Raw genomic sequence first — 12,182 nt, 5'->3', positions numbered from 1 at the left:
AACAACACGTGCACACACAGCCCCCAGCATTTCTGAATGCCTGGACATCCTGATCGGGAATCTGCAAAGCAGGAAGTCAGGCTCTACTGCATGAAGTATGAGGCAAAATATTTAACACAGTGTGTGGTTTAACACCAAAAGGTGGTTTGGTTAGACTTAGCCTGCTCTGCCTCATTCCCCGAGAGGACTTTTTTCTTAGCTGTTGCTTCAGAAAAGTCCTGTCTTAAATCATCAAGTCATATACAGGAGGTTGATGGCTTAAAAGTTAGGTAGATTGTGTAGAATGTGATCATAACCCATTGCTGGTTTTTAAAACCAGTTCATGGGAAAGAGCCGATCTTTCTTTTAAAAAAGTGATTATTCCTTCTTCTCTCTCCCTTATTTCTTTGTTGCCTAAACAATCGTAACTAAGACTAACAGTTTGCGAGAGCCTCTACCTTTAGGTATCAATTCTTGATCTCAGATGCCAGCTGTATACATCTCATTTTGACCTAAAGTGTCTTGAAATCTGGAAACAGGTGTTGGCTAGGAAGCTAGAAAGGTGCTAATTTTCAACATCTGGCCTTGTTGCTCTGATCATCTCGGTGCTACAATATGTGGCCCAATGCTTCCCTTTAATCGTTATCCTGCCTTGGAATCACTCTCCCCAGTAAGACCCATTTTCATTTAGTTAAAACCTTTTCTTCCTTCAAAACCCATAGTTCCCATTCTGGTGGGAATCTGAGTGGAAGTGGGGAGCTGTAGAAGTGGAGGGTTTATAGGATGGACCCTGGGTTGGGTGTGAAAAAAAAAAAAAAAAACAACTGTGAGGAGTTGGGAGAAGGTGTAGGGATGGAGTGACCAGTAACCCAAATAACACTTAATTGGGAGAGGGGACCAGGGACTGGTGGTGCTGGAAGGATCCCAATTCAAACCGGGCTGGCAATCAGTTAACTGAGGCCCCTCAGTAGAAGATGCCAGACAGCATCTAGTATTGATACCAAGGGTGCCTGGGAAGGGGCATCTCCGTATATTCAAACCCCACATCCAGACCATCAGCAAATGCTACTCATCTGCTCTCCTTCTCAAAGATATTTAAAAATCGGATTCTCACCACCTCTTCCACCAGCACCTGGTTGGAGCTACCGTCTCACTTGGATTATCAAAATACCTGTTTTTGCTGCTTCTCAGTCTCAATCGAGCATCCAGATTAATCCTGTGAAAACCTATATCAGGTCATACCACCCCTCAATGGCTCCAAGTAAAAGCCAAAATCCTTACCAGGGCTGACAGGACCCTATACTGGTCTCCCTTCGTCTTGTCTCTCGGACATCATGTCCTCCTTTTCTCTCCCTCTCACCCTCTGTCCTGATGCAATAGTCTGTCTACTATTTTCCTTTTCTTTCCAGGCATGCTCCCACCTTCCCCCCCAGAGGGTGACATGGGCCATTCTTCCAACTCCTTCAGATCTTTGCCTCTCACGTCACCTTCCTGATGAATCCTCCCTGACCGCACCTTTAAACATGGCACCCCTGACTCTGGCTTGCTCTGTCCCTCTTTTCTGCCATCCTTTTTTCTCCGTAGTGCTTATCTGATGTACTACATATTTTCTTTTTAATGGTTATTTTCTGTTTCTTCCCAGCAGAGTGTAAGCACGCTTGCTTTCTAATGTATCCCATGAACTTAGAACAGTGCATAGCATATAGCGAGCACTTGAGAAATATTTGTTGAATGAATGAATGAATGAGTTTGTTAAATAAGCTCCCAGTAATGACAAGGGGAACAGGACCACTCAGACCATGTTGGCAAAAAGTCAATGGGATTAACAGGGTCCCAGGTCAGGGGGCTAAAGATAGGCTTTTGGGAAAAGAAATGCAAATAAGATAGTCCTTGTTTGTCAGGTGCTCATAGTGGGGGAGTCATGAACAGGGTGTTATCCTTCAGAGAATGGTCAATGCCTATGGTTAAATAGGTTGAACATAGCCAGACAGCAGCATTTCAGGACTTTAGCTCTTCTGTGAGTCTTTGTCACGGTCACTGTTTCATCCATCCATCTACCAATTCGTACATCCACCTAACCATCCATCCATCCATCCATCCAGTCTTATTCATCCAACGTCTTTCCAAACCCACATTGGCATTGCTCAGATTTGAGCATCCACTCTACAGAACTGCACATCTTTGTGAGCAGGAACCCCATGTCATCAAATCTTAAATCCTCCCATTCCTAATGTGATGCCTTGAACGAGTGAACCTTGGACAAGAGATTGTTCCTTTTCTTTGTAACCCAAGTGAAAGAATAATGAGAATGGATACGTTAATAAATCAAAGGTCTCAGAATTTTTAAAGTTGGAATTCAAATCTTTCTAATTGGTGCTGAAAACTCTCCCAGGGCTGCCCATCTGCCTTTGCTAATTCAATGTGTGCACTCTAAGTGAAATGTCTCATTTCCCGTGATCAATTCCTTTTGTTTGGGACCTTGATAAACCCAAGGCTGGTCCTGACACTGGAAAAGAGGCTTTGTTCCTAGTTATTTATTCCATTAACTTCTAGGTTGTTTTTATCCATCCTACTGACTTCCTTTCTCTCTCTTCTTCCATATTCTTTTCACATAATAAGGCTCTTAAAGTAGGTGTGTCAGTGCTCCTCTAGACAGAGTTTAATTCCCCCCTGTCTGTCTTAGTCTCCTCAGGTTGCCGTAACAACATGCCACAGACTGGGTGGGTTAAACAAGAAAATTTTTTCTCCCAGAAATTCTGAGAGCTGGAAGTCTGGGATCAGGGTGCCAACAAGGTCAGGTTCTGGCGACAGCTCTCTTCCTAGCTTGCAGACAGCCACCTCCTTGCTGTGTCCTTGCATGGAGGTGCACAATGGTGGGGTGAAGGAGTTCTTTCCTCTTCTTAGATGGCCACTGGTACCATTGGATTAGGGTCCCACCCTTTTGGCCTCATTTAACCTTAATTACCTCTCTAAAGGTCTTATCTCTAAATACAGTCTCATTGGGGGTTAGGGCTTCAACATAGGAGTTTGAGGAGGGAAGCAAATTCAGTTCATAGCAGCGTCCTACTTCAAGATACCTAGTAGCAGGTATTGATGGGGTTAATTTCGTTGTAACTTCAATTTGCTCATAACTCCAAGCTGTGTTTATGCCCAGTCTTTATATTTTCTTTTTCACTTAGCATGCATTTCAGCTCACCACTTAAATCAACTTCAGGGGATGTGATTTATAGACTAGTTTTGCTTTGCCCCAATTGTCAAGTTTTTACTTTACTCTAAATCTGGTTTCTTTTATTGTTGTTAAAAAACAGGTCAGTATGGAATCCTCTGTCCCCATTAAACATTTTGTACATGCTGTCCCATCTGGGCCTCATCTCCTCTCTCTTATCTGTAGTTACACAGACACATATACACTCTCTGCACATGGCTGCTTTCGTGAGATCACTCGAGCTTCTGTTTGAGAGGTTCAGACTGGGGGCACCTGGGCGGCTCAGTCAGTTAAGCGTCTGACTTAGGCTCAGGTCAGGATCTCACGGTTTGTGGGTTTGAGCCCTGCATCAGGCTCTGTGCTGACAGCTCAGAGCCTGGAGTCTGCTTCAGATTCAGTGTCTCCCTCTCTCTGCCCCTCCCCTGCTCACACTCTGTCTCTCAAAAATAAATAAGCATTAAAAAAATAAAAAAATAAAACTTTTAAAAAAGGGGTTCAGGCTGGTCTGGGCCAGCCACCATGTCAGCAGAAGTCCTATCATGCTTTATTTCCTTTCTAACATGTAAAGACGGCTGCTGTTTTGCAGATGGGGAAACTAGAGAATGTAAGAGAATCGCCACAGTCATTCAGTTTCTGAGCAGCAGTCAGAAGGCCCAAGAGGCCAAGGGTGGGGCTCAAACGTGTCTGAAGGTGAACTTCACCCATTTTGAAATGCACTTCACAGTGGTCCTGGTCCCCCCTTCAGAAATAGCAAAACAGCAGTGTTTTAGCTTTTATTGCTTCAGAGTCTTTACCAAGTGTCCTTCTCTCTCGTCTTTTCTTTGTCCTTATTGCCTCAATAAAACCTGTCTGGCAGAGTGAGGGGACATGCCTGGGAAGGGTGAGGGAGCATTTGGCCAGGTGTAAGGTTGCTAGACTTAGCAAATGGAATGAAGGACAGCTAGTTTTGAATTTCAGATAAGCGATAAATATTTAAGAGTAGGTATGTCCCATGCAACATTTGCAACGTATGTATGCTAAAACATTATTTATGTTTTATCCGAAGTTCCAATTTAACTGGATGTCCTGTATTTTATCTCGCAGCCCTAGCCAGATGGCTACTCTACAACTACATGTATCCTGTGAATAATGGTTATAAGCCTCTGGTGAGTCTGCTTAGAAAAGGAAACAAACAATAAAATCACTTTGAACTCTATCGTTGTATTGAATTCAGTGACATTTTGATATCCTTTGACAATAAAAACAGCCATACAAATATTCTCAAACGAATGTGTATTTTATTTTGGAAACCTTGACTTATGTTTATTTCTATCAGCTCAGTTCCTTTGATTTTCTGTGAATTCAGAATTTTATGTGAATTCATAATGTTGAGCACTAAGGAGCTAGAAAACTGCCTGGGCTCCTCATGTTGAACTCATGTCTGGGTGAATGCGGACAAGCTATTTAGCTTCTCTTTTTGCCTCAATTTCTTCATCTGCAAAATGGAGATCATACTAGCACCCATCTTATAAGATTGTGTGAAGTGAAGAAATGTATATGAAAGTGACTATTCAAATGTATATGAAAGTATATGAAATGTATATGAAATGTATATAAAAGTATTAGCTCCCCTCTGCTTGCCCCACCACTCCATTCCTGAGAGTGGACAGCGTCACTTCCCAGACCACTGCAAAATATTAGGCTACGTATCTTTAGTAAATGGTGTTGGGGAAACTGGACAGCGACATATAGAAGAATGAACATGGACCACTTTCTTACACCATACCCGAAAATAAACTCAAAATGGATGAAAGATCTCAGTGTAAGACAGGAAGCCATCAAAATCCTCAAGGAGAAAGCAGGCAAAGACCTCTTTGAACTCAGCCACAGCAACTTCTTACTCAACATGTCTCTGGAGATTAAGGGAAACAAAAGCAACAATGAACTGTTGGGACCTCATCAAGATAAAAGCTTCTGCGTGGTGAAGGAAACAATCAGCAAAACTAAAAGGCAACCAATGGAATGGGAGAAGATATTTGCAAACGACATATCAGATAAAGGGTTAGTATCCAAAATCTATAAGGAGCTTATCAAACTCAACACCCCAAAAACAATCCAGTGAAGAAATGGGCAGAAGACATGAATAGATACTTTTCCAAAGAAGACATCCAGATGGCTAATAGACACATGAAAAAATGTTCAACATCACACATCATCAGGGAAATACAAATCAAAACCACAATGAGATACCACCTCACACCTGTCAGAATGGCTAACATTAACAACTCAGGCAACAACAGATGTTGGCAAGGATGCCGAGAAAGAGGAACTTTTGTGTTGCTGGTGGGAATGCAAACTGGTGCAGCCATTCTGGAAAACAGTGTGGAGGTTCCTCAAAAAATTAAAAATAGAATTATCCTACGATTCAGCAATTGCACTACTGGGCATTTATCCCAAGAATACAGGTGTGCTGTTTCGAAGGGGCACATGCACCCCAATTATTATAGCATTGCTATCGACAATAGCCAAATTATGGAAAGAGTCCAAATGCCCATCAAATGATCAATGGATAAAGAAGATGTGGTTTATATATACAATGGAGTATTACTTGGCAATCAAAAAGAATGAAATCTTGCCATTTGCAATAATGTGAACAGAACTAGAATGTATTATGCTAAGCGAAATTAGTCAGAAAGAGACAAATATCATATGACTTCACTCCTATGTGGAATTTAAGATGCTAAGCAGATGGAACATAAGGGAAAAGAAGCAAAAATAATATAAAGACAGGGAGGGGGACAAAACATAAGAGACTCTTTTTTTTTTCAATATATGAAATTTATTGTCAAATTGGTTTCCATACAACACCCAGTGCTCATCCCAAAAGGTGCCCTGCTCAATACCCATCCCCCACCCTCCCCGCCCTCCCACCCCCCATCAACCCTCAGTTTGTTCTCAGTTTTTAAGAGTCTCTTATGCTTTGGCTCTCTCCCACTCTAACCTCTTTTTTTTTTTTTTCCCTTCCCCTCCTCCATGGGTTTTTGTTAAGTTTCTCAGGATCCACATAAGAGTGAAACCATATGATATCTGTCTTTCTCTGTATGGCTTATTTCACTTAGCATCACACTCTCCAGTTCCATCCACGTTGCTACAAAGGGCCATATTTCATTCTTTCTCATTGCCATGTAGTACTCCATTGTGTATATAAACCACAATTTCTTTATCCATTCATCAGGTGATGGACCCAGCAATAGCACTGCTAGGAATTGACCCAAGGGATACAGGAGTGCTGATGCATAGGGGCACTTGTACCCCAATGTTTATAGCAGCACTCTCAACAATAGCCAAATTATGGAAAAAGCCGAAATGTCCATCAACTGATGAATGGATAAAGAGACTCTTAAACATGGAGAACAAAATGAGGGTTGCTGGAGGGGTTGTGCGTGGGAGGATGGGCTAAATGGGCAAGGGGCATTAAAAAGGACACTTGTTGGGATGAGCACCGGCTGTTACATGTTGGGGATGAATTACTGGGTTCTGCTCCTGAAATCATTTTTGTGCTATATGCAAAAAAAAAAAAAAAAAAAAAAATACTAGGCTATAGACACAATAGCTATGTCTCGAAGAAATTTGATTCTTATTCTTTACTTCTATTACTCTTTACTAATACACAGGTACCAGCAAAGCCACACTCCCTGTTGTAACCCCTTAATCTACTGATTGATTTGTTCATTCAAGTATTCATTTGGCAGGCACTTATTGAGGACCTAACATGCACCAGGCACAATGTTCTAGGAGCTGGGGATACCTTGTAAAGAGCAAAGTCGCTGTTCTCCCATGAGAATGGCTCATAATCATGGTCGGGTGGGGAGATAATGAACAGATAAGCAGGAAAATATATTACATTGTATTACATTGTATTGTACATATTATATTGTATAATTTTACATTATATTATATTATATTATATTATATTATTATTTTACATTATTTACATTATTTTACATTACATAATTATTATTATATTATTATTTTACATTATATTATCCTAATGTTTACGTGGAGCAACCAATTAGGGAAAAGGCTGTGAAACGGAGCATTGACTCTGGTTAGTGAAGATCACTGGTAACCATGATAACAAGTTTTTATTCCCTGAACGTTGTTCAACACAACGGGAGGAGGAGGAAGCTGAGAAGGCAACTTTGCTAAAACGGAAGCAGAAGAATGGGCGGCAGGTAAAAGGGGAAATGGAGTTCAGAGGCTTTTTGGTTTTTTCACGGGAGCTCTTCAGCATGTCACATGTTTGTAAGCTGAAGGAAGGACCAAGTAGAGAGGAACTGATGGCATAGGAGGCACGGGATGGTGCTGGGAGTGAATGTGTGACAAGGCGGTGGGGGAAGGGATGGCAGCGGGCTGGAGGATCTGCTCTCACACTGCACCCAGGTCACTGCCTCCCCGCAGTGAAGCCTGGGGCAGAGGCTGGTCTGAGGGTGTGCAGCTGGGGGAGGGGCGGTGCAGGGGGCTTGGTTAATGTGGCAATGGGAAAATGTGGTATTTTTTTTTCTGCTTTCTCCGTGAAATAAGACATAAAATACTGTCTTTCATTTCTCCTCTCAAATAATTATGGATTACTGATGAGCTGAAAATAATTGATGAGAAATGACTGCTTTCTCATTTCTATCAGGCTCTTGCCAAGCCCCACCGAATAGCCTTGGAGATGTACCGTTGTCTCCCGGCTCTCTCGGGGCCCAGGGGATTGAGGCTCTGACTTATTTTAATTTCTTCCCAGACAGCTCTTTCAGCTCCCTGTGCCGTTCCCAGGATGAAGCACCAGTATTTTGATGTTTTTCACCCATCACGTGTTTCTCTCCATTGAGATAAACTTCTTCCAGGAGAAGCTGCCCATCTTGACAAGTCTGTTTCGCGTCTGTGCTCCGCTGCACAGCCAGACCCGAAAGTGACGGGAACTGACAAAATCTCTGAACTTGTCCCATTGGATTTGTCTAATGGGCCTTTCCCTGACATAGATGAAAAAGTCATTGACAGAAACAGACCATTTACCATGAACCTGAGCAGAGGTATAAGCAGCGACAGATGAAATAGGGCTCAAAATAAAGCTGGGAAATTCAGGACGCATATGATGGGCCCAGGGAGATCTCTGCTTTCAAATGCCAAGGCGAAATGAATGATATTGAGTTTTGTAGCCCCAGGTTATCTGGCTGGTTAGCAAGAAAGCCAGGCTTCCACTCTCCATCTCTCTCCCTCTTCTGCACCAGAGAGAGGCTGCTAAGTGGTAACCTGGAAGGTGAGGGGTGACACTTCTGGGCCCAAGGGACTGACCTCTCTTTCCAAAGGTAGTGAGACCAAGAAAAAAGTACTATTTAAAATTTTGTGGCCATTTAGAAATTCTAGTCCGTTGGCAAAATTCGTGCTGAAGAAAGCTTTCCAAATGGAAAAGCCACAACTTAGGAGGGATATTTTTAGGTTCTATAATCGACACCTAACGTGAACATCGTATAAACTCAATATCGGCCTTGGAAAGCCCTCGTATCACCCAAAAAACATACAGCCCTGTATTCATATTTCTGTCCACGGCATTGGATTAAAGGTAAAAACAGAAGAGAAATCTGAATGCAGATGCCTGGCCTTCAGACCAGTCTGCCTCTAGGGTGGCTATCAAATCTCCAGCTTTGAACGAGCACTGGGTGGAGAATGTAAGTGTTCCTGTTGGGTCATAGGCTTTCCTTTATTCTCTTTTAATGTTAAGGCTCGACAACCTTTATAGATGGTAAAAGATGTGTTTGTTATTGTGAGGGTTAAACGGAATGGTGGCAATGCATCAAATCCAGCTTAGGGCTGAAGTCTGAGTGTTGATTAATGCTGAAATAACACCACTCCAGTCCGTTTTCTTTAAGAAAGATCTTTAGATGATCCTGTCGATGGGTAAAAGCGAGGGCTAGGTCTCTAAAGGAAGGATGTTGGCTCACTGAAAAGTTAAAATTGCCTTTATTAAAAATTTTTTTAATTGCAGTTGGCCCACAATGTTACCTCGGTTACAACATAGTGATTTGATAAGTCTACAGGTTATGCTCTGCTCACCCCAAGTGTAGTGACCATCCATTACCATACACTGCCATTACATATCCTTGACTACGGTCCCTATGCTTCAAATTGTTTTACTAAGGCAGTTTCTTAAATTAAACACTTTTAAAACACAAAATGCAACTTAGGGCAAGAAGGTCCTATGCCGAAAGATGGTTGATTGATTTTCAAAAGGGAAGAGAAGGACATCTTGGTAGCAGCCCAACACTGGAGTCTGGAGGAGAGAGGGTGGTGGGACAGGAAAGGACCAAAGGAGTAGAACCTTGGCAACATGCTGGGCCGTGGACACGGAGGGAGGGGGCCCGCAAGCGCTGATGTGCTCAGGAATAGAGATATTGAGCCCGGGCTTTTGTTTTGCTTTTCTGGCTTTTGAAACTCCCTTGTGATCACCTAAACTACTTTCATTGTATGGGTGACCTGGTACAGCCCTAACGTGGTGGAAAATTATGCAACGGGTCAGAGTCCAAGTTGGGCTAGGAGAATGGGGAGGGCTCCCTAACCTTCCCTCAACCACCCCTCTCCCAAGGCTGGAAGCAATGTGGTATTAAGGAGAGATGATTGTTGCAGGTCGGAGGAGGCGCTCAATAGCAAGACCACCAGACAAGTCCAAGGTGGAGTGGAGACGGGAAGTTAGGCGCCAGGCCACGGAGAGGACACAGCTGCAACACCAAGGGCAAGGGTGGACTGAGCCAAAGGCTGTTCCCCCGAACGTGCTGAAGTTGGGGTTGTAGGCAATGCCTCAGGTGCCAGCCTGTGGCATAAAGGATTGAAGGACCTCATATAACCTTAGCGTTAGACTCCTGCTGCCATTAAACTTGCCACAAGTCACTTCACAAAGCAGCAAGTTGCCCTGGCTTCTAGAACACGGTGGGGATGTGTCAGACTAAAACAAACACATTATCGGGCTTCCTGCGGCTGTCGGTTTCTGGGATATGGCCCCTGTCCTGTGGAAGGTGACCCTCTAAAGGGGAAGTGCCACTCTGCTATGATGTAGTTGGGGCTCCTGCCTGCTTGTGTTTCCCACCAGGAGTCCTGAGAACTAGCACTGCCTGTGCACTCTCTCAAGAGGGGATTTATGACCGAAGGCCTGTGGACCAGATCCAAAGCTGCATCCCTGCCTGCCCCACGGGACATAGCTCAGTTTTTGGTCATTACGGAGAGGAGCAGAAATCCAATCTGTGTGTTGAGCATTGCGGGGCTTTAAAGGAAACGTGCACTTGGGCTTCTGCGAGATGCTGCCACCACGAGGCCGCCTCCCCTCTGTCTTGGTCAGTGTTCTTCTGAAAGCAGAGTCTCGGTCAAGGACGACAGGGTCAACATAGTTATTTGGGATCCGATCTTGGGAAACAGGAGTGGAGAGACTGAGGCAGGGAAGGGGGAAAAGCCAACATATGGGTGCATAACTCACGTGTCTCCTGCAGGTATTCAGAAGGAGGCTGGGGCCTTGCTCTATTGGCTCCTGTCTCTTGGGAGTTGAGGGTTGGGCGAAGGGAGCAGTAAGCCCTCTGTGGGTCTGGGTTTTCCCTGTGTGGATCTCCCATAGCTTCAGGAAAGGCCCTGAGGCAGAGGAGCCAAGAGTGTTCTCTGAAGGAGCAAGCGTGAGGTGGGCCTTGTCAGAGTTGAGTCCGAGTTGAAGTGAGGGGGTGTGACGCAGGGCATCCAGATGATCGGTCAACATCTCTAATGCCGAAGAGCAGGATCCATCATTCCGGGAGTGCACTAGGATCTGGGCACTGCTGACCTGACCCGGACTCAGCTTTACTGCCCCTCTTCTGCACGGTCCCCGTTGCTCCATTACAGAAGCCAAGGATGCCTGTCCTGGGCTGTGCTTTTCCTCCTTGGCTTCCTTGCCCTTATTCTCAGTTTTCTACACATCAATGCATGGGAAGAGGCTGACAGGTAGCAACAGCTCTAGAAATTAGTTCCCTTCTCGGGCGCCTGGGTGGCTCAGTCGGTTGAGCGTCTGACTTCGGCTCAGGTCATGATCTCACGGCCCGTGGGTTCGAGCCCCACATCAGGCTCTGTGCTGACAGCTCAGAGCCTGGAGCCTGCTTCAGATTCTGTGTCTCCCTCTCTCTCTGCCCCTCCCCGCTCATGCTCTGTCTCTCTCTCAACAATAAACATTAAAAAAAAAAAAAAAAAAGAAATTAGTTCCCTTCTCTGTTTCCTCCTTCACTTCTACTGACCTTTTCCTCATAAAACATGGTGTCTGTCAGGTTTAAGTCCCTCAGACTCTTTTCTTCTTTCTCCCTACTCCCCCAGTTGCAGCTCTCACCTCTCTGTCACTATCTCCATCAGAATATCTTGGGGAGGGTCCATCTTTCCAGCTCTGGCCCTTCGTTAATCTGCACCCACCTCAGATCCACCTGGTTATTTTTATGCTCAAGTTTGGGAACCTCGCCTCTGGTGTGGAATCTCCAACAGATAGTCCAACATTCCGTTTGGGCTGTCTCCCCCTCACCCCAGTTCAATATGCCTATGAGTGACTCTGCTTTCTAGCCCCAACCCATGCCATCCTGCCTCTCCCCAGTATCTCCCTGCCCCCCACAGAGAAGGAGAACACTGGTGCTTGATTTCTGTTCACGCTGTCAATCCTTGTCCACGTGTGTTCAAAATGCTGGAACCACGTTTGACTCCTCAGCCTCTTTGAAAGGGCAGTCCACCTGGTGTCCATAGGTCATGGTGGGGGTTACAGGGATACAGTGGCGAGACCACCTGAGGGCAGATCAGGAAGTAAGTGGTCAGGTTTTCTAGGGCTTCAGCAACACGGTGGGGCCCGTGGAGTCAGGTTGCTAGCGCTAAAAGGATCGGTAGAGATTGGCTTGTCTGACCCCTCAGGTTACCACTGAAGAAACTGAACCTAGAGAGACGAAGAGCATCGACAAAGGTCACTCTCCCAGTTCATGCAAAAGTTGGA

General features: G+C 44.6%; 1 non-coding gene across 1 annotated transcript; it reads left to right on the top strand.

Moving 5' to 3' along the window:
- Nucleotides 1-11,201: 11,201 nt before the first annotated feature.
- On the top strand, nt 11,202-11,286 carry TRNAR-UCG. The gene has a single exon. It is a non-coding gene; the product is annotated as a tRNA-Arg (tRNA).
- Nucleotides 11,287-12,182: the final 896 nt, after the last annotated feature.

This window comes from Felis catus, chromosome C1 (genome assembly GCF_018350175.1).
Source record: "Felis catus isolate Fca126 chromosome C1, F.catus_Fca126_mat1.0, whole genome shotgun sequence".
Taxonomy (NCBI): domain Eukaryota; kingdom Metazoa; phylum Chordata; class Mammalia; order Carnivora; family Felidae; genus Felis; species Felis catus.
Note: the sequence above shows the minus strand (reverse complement) of the source record. Positions and strands in the feature narration are given on the sequence as shown.